This window comes from Oryzias latipes, chromosome 4 (assembly GCF_002234675.1).
Source record: "Oryzias latipes chromosome 4, ASM223467v1".
In the NCBI taxonomy this organism is placed as follows: domain Eukaryota; kingdom Metazoa; phylum Chordata; class Actinopteri; order Beloniformes; family Adrianichthyidae; genus Oryzias; species Oryzias latipes.
The window spans coordinates 4,223,790-4,232,583 of record NC_019862.2 but is presented as its reverse complement, the minus strand read 5'-3'; the positions used below and the strand labels follow the sequence as shown (position 1 = coordinate 4,232,583).

Sequence of the window (8,794 nt, the reverse complement as noted above, 5' to 3'; positions counted from 1 at the left end):
AAAACGACCAAGTACCATCACAGCAGACAACACACATGTGATGTCAGCGAAAACGGATCAGTCCATCATTCCAGCTCAATGTGTGGATCAAATCTACAAGTGCGTTCTTTTTGACACATTTTTACCCTCATAGAAACACTTTGAATTTAGCAAAGACATGTGACCATACAGTGTCTAGAATGTTCTAAGAATGGAGACCACATTCATTCGTGTTTAGTTGTTTGGACACATAATTCATTTACACTTGATTATCTTGCAAGAAATCCAAGGAATCTGGAAAACTGTTCAGTAGCAGGTGTTTCTCTCTGAGTCACACTGGCAGACGTTTTGGATAAAGATGTCCTGGATCCATTCTAGGTCAGGGAATCGGATCGTTCAAAATGAAGCAAAATCAAAGGTGAATTGAATCGGCCACCCCAAACATCGAATCAGCTCGTCATTAAAATCAATCATTACACCCCTAACTGGAATAGTTTGTCTTTATACGATTTGGTTGAGACTTATGTCCCTAAACCTGTACTATAGCTAAAACAGGCATAAATGATTAAGTCATGTTTGATGAAAATAAATAAAGACAGCTGAACTTTAATTTCAATAAACCGACATTGAATTGATGTATTTGTTGTTTCTGTTGTGTTATTTACTCAAGTATCACAAGTCATATCGTCATTGCAATAGCGTTCACTAAGCTGTTTTCACTAGGTGATGTCACACAGTCCAGTTCTCTTTTACAGTCAGTGAGTGAAAAGTTTGGTTCAGAGAGTAAACAGACATTCTCCATCAAAAAGATCCAGACTTCCTGAAAAGTGTAGAAGATGACTGCACTATATGTATTTTGAAGGATTACCGGAACAGCATCCCCTCAGTGAAGCATGGTGGTGGGAATGTTTTTCATTCTGACATAAGGAACTCTGTTGAAATGGGAATTGTGTTAAATACGGTTCAAATTCGGCAGAGAACCTTTAGTATTCAGAGTGAGGCAGACGTTCCCTTTTCAGCACAGCAAAAATCTTAAGGATCATCTTACACTGGGGCAGAAAAGTATTTGGTCAGCCACCAACTGTGTAAGTTCTCCCCCTTAAAAAGATGAGAGAGTCCTGTAATTTTCATCATAGGTAAACCTTAATCAACTATGAGATACAAAATGAGGGGAAAAAATCCAGAAAATCACATTGTCTGATTTTTAAAGTATTTCTTTGTAAATTATAGTGGAAAATAAGTATTTGGTCATCACAGTAGTAGGTTTAAATTGTTGTCATCTTCATAGACAGTATTTGGTCAGCTAAAAAGAATCAAGATTTCCTGTAACTTCTTTTGTGAGAGGATCTTCTGTCCTCCACTCATTACCTGTATTAATGGCACCTATATGAACTGGTTACCTAAATAAAAGACCCATGTCCACAACCTCAAACAGTCATTCTCCAAACTCCACTATGGCCAAGACCAAAGAGCTGTCTAAGGACACCAGAAACCAAATTGTTGACCTGCGCAGGCTAGGAAGTCTGACTCTGCAATAGATAAGCAGCTCGGTGTGAAGAAATGAACTGTGGGAGCAATTATTAGGAAATGGAAGACAGACAAGACCACTGATAATCTCCCTTGAAACATCATGCTTTGGGGCTGTTTTTCAGCAAAGGGACCAGGATGACTGATCCCTGTAAAGGAAAGAACGAATGGGGCCATGTATCATCAGATTTTGAGTGAAAACCTCCTTCCATCATCAAGGGCATTGAAGAGGAAACATGGCTGGGTCTTTCAGTGTGACAATGATCCCAAACATACTGTCTGGGTAATGAAGGAGTGGGTTTGTAAGAAGCATTTCAAGGTCCTGGAGTGGCCCAGCCAGTCTTAACCCCAAATCTTGGAAGGGAGTTGAAAGTCTGTGTTGCCAGTCGACAGCCCCAGAACATCACTGCTCTAGAGGAGATCTGCATGGAGGAATGGACCAGAAAGTGAAGACTCACAGAAAACGTTTGACTGCTGTCATTGGCAACAAAGGTATGTAACAAAGCATTGAGATGTACTTTTCTAATTGACCTAATACTTCTTTTGCACCTTCATTTACAAATATATTCTTTAAAAATCAGACAATGTGATTTTCTGGATTTTTTTTTCTCATTTTTGGGATGAAAATTAAAGGCCTCTCTCATCTTTTTAAGTGGGAGAATTTGCACAATTAAGGGGCTGACTAAATTCTTTTTTGCCCCACTCTACATGCAACTCAGAAAAGGCTTAAAATGACATATTTCCATACAATTTTGACTTCTAAATTACTTTAGAAAATATTTCATCTAAAGGTGACATCTGGTCTCATCTAATATCTGATGTACACCTGCAAAAGCTGTTGAGTCTGAAAGATCTAAAGTGGTTTCAGTGGGAAGAGTGATCAGTGAAGAATGCACCAAACTTGAGATCTAAAGAAACTTGCAGCTGTATTTGTTACAGATGGGACTCCAGAAAGAGTCCCAGAGGAATGAGTACCTCCATCTATTTTGAGGCATGCTTTTAGTGGTTGCAGGGCTTTGTTGCTTATGTGTCACTATGTTCAGTTCACTTCTCAGAACTTGGTTAGCAGGGCAGTGTGGTGATACCCCCGCAAGCCTTTTTCTTATTCTCTCTCCTGCCAGTTTCCTGATTTCATTCACCTGCTTTGACCCCATGGGTCCAAAAAACACTCATCATTCAACTTTGAAAATCTGGACATACATCTCACCTTCTCAAGCGCCCTGCACTCATCTTCTTCTCTTTCAAGAACTGCTTTTTGTATTTTCTCACATTTGTGTCTGCCATTGCTTTGGCAACAACCAACCCCAGGCGTCCCTCCGGGGTTCTTAAAGAGCTGAACTTCCCATTATTTATAGTGGAAGCTCAAGCGGTTGGATAAGTTCTTCTAAATCAAAGGTTGATTGGTATTTTTTTATTTAAATGACTTTTGAGTTTGGTTTGGAAAATAACTACGGTAGTTAGCTCTGTTGACTTCAAGTCTGTGATGTTCCAAGTATTCAAAGTGGCCAAAAGAAGGATCATTTACCCAAGGACATAGTCAAAGCTTTTTGCATCAAATTGAGTTAAGGTGGGGGAAGAGAGACATTTGAGTTAATTCTTGACCAAAATCAAGACAAAATCTATCCCACTGAAACTGTGTTCCGGTAATTTCTTTGTCTCTTTCCCATCTTCTCCAATGTAAATTCTCTCTCTCCCAAAAACAATTTTTGCGACTGGTCTTCTGTTAAAAAGCAAATTGCTTCGTCCCACTATTGCATCTTGACCGCTAAGAATGCAGAACTGAAGCAAATAAATATTTGATTGAACTTGTTGTTTCTTAAAAGTCCCACTCCAATGACAAACATGTTTTTGGTCTTTTGAACATGTTTTTTTGGCATTTTTCTGATGATGGCGGTCAAGTATATAGAAAATTAAGATTAAAACTCAGTACTGCTTTATTCAAACCATGGTGAATCAGGAAGTTAAAAAAATCTGTTTGAAAAGGATCATATTTGTGTCGTAAAATTGCGCTGTCTGAACCACAAACTCCCTGCTCTGCTCCATTCCGATCATCCACTTACAGAGAAAAAGATCCATGTGCGTCTTTGTTTTCCTTGTCTGAGCTGGAATCTGGATCTGAACTGTACAGCTGGATAGCTCCAATATTGCGTGCCATTTTTGGTTGCACCTGACACGTGAAGTTGAGGGTGTGAAGGGCTGTAAGCTAGTGGGAGAGCACATAAACAGATAGGGGAGGGGAAGTAGGAGCAGGCTTACTAGGAACTCTGCACCAACATTTCTCCCCACAACTTGGAGGTGAATTTCTTAAGAACTCCTGTGGCTCTGCAGAAACTATGTCCTCGAAGACAACCCTGGTTTTTGAATTTTCATGTTTTTTTTCTTTAGTTCTGTCAAATAGAGACTTTATTTCTTAAACAAAAAGGACTGCATGACTAATTATTATCAGTGAGGGTATTCATTTATTTGTTGCTGTTTTTTATTACGTGAGTGAGTGAGTGAGTGAGTGAGTGAGTGAGTGAGTGAGTGAGTGAGTGAGTGAGTGAGTGAGTGAGTGAGTGAGTGAGTGAGTGAGTGAGTGAGTGAGTGAGTGAGTGAGTGAGTGAGTGAATGAATACATTACTGTTGTCGTGATATTTTGGAACTTGTCAGATTGCTTAGCTGGTTAAATCTAGTTGCAAGATTCTGGTTTCATCAAACAGTAACAACATACCCCACAGCTTCTTCACGGTGATCAACTTGAGAAATATGCAAAGCAACATCTGGATGAACAAAACAACATAATAAAAAAATATTCAAAAGTAAAGAAACCAAGACTGAAAAAGTGTGTTTCTCCCACAAGACGAGATTCAAACAAACCTGAAAATGTGTCTAACGAAACACAAGGTTTTTAATCATCTGCAAACCTTCTTTGAATATTGTTTCAGCTTAAAAAAATCTGCGTGTATTCGTCAATGGTTCAAATGCTGAAGAATTTCTTGTTTGTTTTTTTACTGTTTTCACTTAGTTTTGCAAGACTTGTGGCTGCAGAGAAGCCTTTGTAATGAAACCTAAAGCCAACGAAGCCTGAAGTTTTACTCTTGTTCATTTCCCAGTGCAACTTCTTCTACTTTACATACTTTTTTCCACAAAACATCTCTGAAAATGTAACCAGTTTTTCTGTGCAGCCATGTCCCACAGCAAAGACGGTGGAGCAACTTTTCCTTTGTTTTTCAGTCTGTGGTCTACTTCACACAGTGAAACTAATCCAGTTTGTGATAATCACTTATTTTTATCTTTTCTTCTGCTCAGTAAAGAATAATTGTATCTAAAAATCCAGTAAAAAAAGTATATATATTTATATATAAAGAAATATATAAATATGTCTAAATTCATCCATCCATGATCATCCAACCATCTTCCAATGCTTATCCGGAGCCAAGTCATACAGTCTGAGCAGAGGTGCCCTGACCTTCCACTTCACAGAAACGTCCAGCCTTGTTAGAGAGGGGGGCTCCAAAGGGCTCCCTGGCCAGCAGAGAGACACTCTTCCTCCAGCACGTCTTGGGTCTTCCCCTGGGGCCTTTGCCTAATGGGACATACCCAAAATACTTTCCTAGGGAGGCGTCTGGGCAGCTCAAATTAATGCCTGAGCTGTCTAAGCCGGCTCCTCCTCAGCTTCGCATGTAATACTAACAAGTTAAACAGCTCAAATATAGCAATAATTTTGGGTTTTATAAAAGTTAAAGATAGAAACCAGCTTTGAATGACTCCTGAAGTTTAAAAATGATGAATTGTAAAACACTTTAAGTAGTTCTCTCATGCTGTTTCATACAGTATAGCAAATGTTGTCAGCTACAGAGCCAAAAGGAAGTCAGGGAAATTATGAGGGTTTTCAAGACGTTGACGTTTGACGTTTTCAAGGACTGAAACCACATTGCTAAGCAGCCAGCTGATCAAAACTTTCCAAGTGACTTCAGAAAAGTTGCAGCATGAGCACAGTGCCAGCAGAGTCAAGAGCTTTCAGTTTGTACTTTAAAAACAAACTCAAGGCTGAAGGGCTTCATGCTCAAATCCAAGACAAACACAGTTACTGACGCAAAAACCACCTGTCACAGAAACAAAATAGGTCCCCTCAGATTCTTCAAGAGACATCGAACAAATCCACACTAGCTTTGCTTTGTGTTTTCTGCATTTCTGACTCAAGTCTGCCTCTCTGCTTCTGACACTATTGAGCTATTTCAGACTCTAGAAGCAGTTTCAAGATTTAAACTTAGCAATTGTTAATCAGATTTAAGAAATCTGTGATCATGTGTAAAAAAATATAATTACTGAAGGCAAATAGTCTTACATTAACTATTTCAAGAAGGCTCCCATCTGCAACCGGGATGACAGTGCTTGACATAAATAATGAAAAACCCTAAGATTTCAGGTGTCATTGCATTTATTGCTTTAAAATAATCCAATTGTGATTTTTTTACCATTAAGATGTTCTTAAACTTCCCTAAAAACCCCTAGCAGATCATACGGAAAGCAGCCAGAGTTCCAATGAAACATGGTGGACAGGATTTTATTTCAGTAAAATCTGCTTCTTTCCATTTGCTGCCTAGCAAAAAGATGAACGTATTGCAAAATCTTTTACAAACATGTATGGCTTTGAATAATAAACCTCCATCTTATGTCAAGAAGAGTTCACAGATCCATATTTTCCAAACACAACACTTTCTTCTTAGTCTGAAGGATTTCTTGTAGTTCCAACATTTCTTAGATGTTAATAGGGGGCAGAGCCTTCAGCTATCGACCACCTCTTTTGTGGACTTGACTATTTCAGTTCAGCATGCAGACGCAATCACCGTCTTTGAGGCTAAACTTAAAACCTCCCCTTTCAGTAAAGCTTTTTGTTAAAGTTAGCGTGGAGCCGTGCTGCCTAAGACTTTGATTGATGAAGTTCATTTTAGGATACAGTACTTTTATATCATCCATAAATTCAAAGGTCGTTTTTGTTTTTACTCTCTTTTCTCTCCTTTGTCCCAGAAATGATGTTCCAAAACTTTTTGTTTGTCTCCTTCCTGTCCTTGCAGCAGAGAAATGCTCTCACAGAGTCTAGTACTGCTGGATGTTTCTTTGTTTTTCTTTATCCAATCATTAAATGCTTGCTGAGTACAAGGGTCAGAAGTTAGAGCCTCTGGTCACAGGCAGGAGCCGTCCTCAGAGTTATAGCCACACTAAAACTCCCAGCAACCCCCAGCGCACATTTCCTGGATGCTGCACACCTGAGTCTCAGTCACTCAATCAACCACAGCATACCTAAGCATTGCACTGAGCCTCACTCAGTGTGAAGTACTTTTTGTGTCTTCGTTATATAGTGTTATAGGTGGACCTGACCTTCTGTCTCTTTACCCTGTTTCTGCCTGCCCTGACTCTTGCCTGTCTCTCATCTACCCCTGTCTCTCATCTGAAGATCTCATGCCTGTTGTTGAACTCTGCCTGCCTGACCCTGATTTAGCTTTGTAGACTTTTAGTTGAGCTGATAAACATGCTGCAATTGGATCCAGCTGTCTGCCTGTTCTTGCGACAGTGAAAGCTCTTCACTTTAATCTGTTGGGTGCATATTTGACCTTATTGAAAAATGTGGCCCACATTAGGTTGAAACAATCTTGAATTTCTTCAGCAAAAAGTAGTCTATTTAAGTGTACTGCAAGTATACTTAGCCCATGCTAAAAGTGAGGGATTTTGCTTGAAGTTTACTTTTTATGTAGGCTACTATTTTTATATCATCAACATAAAATGTGCCAATTTAGTCTGAAGAATTCAGTAATGTTATGTCCTGCACTACATGCACATGGTCTATAGTGCACTTGCTATACTTATACTGCAGTAAAATTAAAATGTTCTAATTTATGTCTGAATAAGTATTTTGTCAACACCTGTGGTCACTGGTACACTTCCTATACTCAACTGATATTTAACTAGGCTTTATTTGAATAAACTTCAAGTGTGATACTTTCGCTTAGGGTTCTTTTAGCGAGAACTAGTCTACTTAAGTGTACTACTAGTATACTCAGTCTATACTAAAATTGAGGCAGGACACTTAAAGTTTACGTTTTGTATACTTTCTATATATTTCAAACTTAAAATGTTCAGATTTAGTCTATAAAGTATTCAGTTAGTATACTTCTACATGTATTTGGTATGCAGTATACTTGCTAGACTTAATCAGGTAAGCTATACTTCATAAAAAAAACCTTCAAGTGTACTACTTTTTGCCAAGGATTCCCGTAACAAAAAATAGTGTAATTAAGTCTACTACAAGTGTACTTATTTCATTCTGAAAGTGAAGCAGTTAAACTAAAGTTCACTTTTTGTAAACTTTCTATATATTTTAAACCCAAAATGTTTAGGTCTTAAGTATTTAGTTAGTATACTTTCAACACAACACGTACATTGTCTTTAGTACACTTACCATACTCAAGTATACCTAGTAAAGTACACTTATCGTGTACTGTTAATTTTTGTTAAGGATTGTTGGAGATAAATTAGATTAAAATACTCATAATTGGTTTTACTTGGTCAAACATTTCTGTTTTGCTTTATGTAGTACTTTAAAAAAAGTTATCTAAGTAAGCATATTTACAAATTTCACGTGCTTTTATTTTGAGACAAACCGTTTTTGTCAAAATTTTTCTGGGAAGTTGGATGTTTTCTGCAGAGCGGCCGGCAGGGGGAGCTCCATCGTCAGGTTACAAAGCAGTCTGCCTTCCAATCTTTGTAAAACGTTGATTATTTTAGTTCAGTTACCACTCAGTGGAGCTTCACTTTCCCCATGAATGTCTTGACCTAGCTCGGACTCCTGTCTGTCGACACGGACAGGTGTCTTTCCAGATCTGAACATGTACTGACAGGCCAGTTTATGTCTAACATACCTCGGTGGAAACAGTGTCGCTCAGAGTCAAATACTTGGATTAATTAATCTTTTAATTAGTGAAAGTTCATTTAAGTTTACGTAAAGGTGCGTCAAAAGTTTTTTTTATATGTATAACTTGTGTCCCTTTCAGCAGAAACAACCGTTTTTCAACATGCTTCACTTAAATCTGTGTGTAAAGAAGGTCCATCTCTTCTTCAAGCACTGCTGTCCGTGGTCACCTCGGGACCAATCGCAGCACGAACGTGCCTGCTGTCAGCCAATCACAGAGCAGGGTGAGTGCGCACTCCGCGTGACGTCGACAACGGACCGGAGCGGCGACCTGCTCGATGTCGCAAAGTTTTAGCGTTGTACCAGATTTTGGGCAAAACGGTAAGTTAAACTTCTAGA

The 8,794-nt window shown here is 38.7% G+C and overlaps 1 protein-coding gene across 4 annotated transcripts in view; it reads left to right on the top strand.

The window, feature by feature from the left end:
• The first annotated feature begins 8,677 nt into the window (after positions 1–8,677).
• farp2 (FERM, ARH/RhoGEF and pleckstrin domain protein 2) overlaps positions 8,678–8,794 on the top strand; it is a 41,026-nt gene continuing 40,909 nt past the window's right edge. For all 4 annotated transcript variants that reach the window (XM_011473774.3, XM_011473773.3, XM_011473772.3 and 1 more), the window contains exon 1: positions 8,678–8,776. The gene's annotated coding sequence lies outside the window, so the exon portion shown is untranslated. The remainder of the gene's footprint in view (positions 8,777–8,794) is intronic.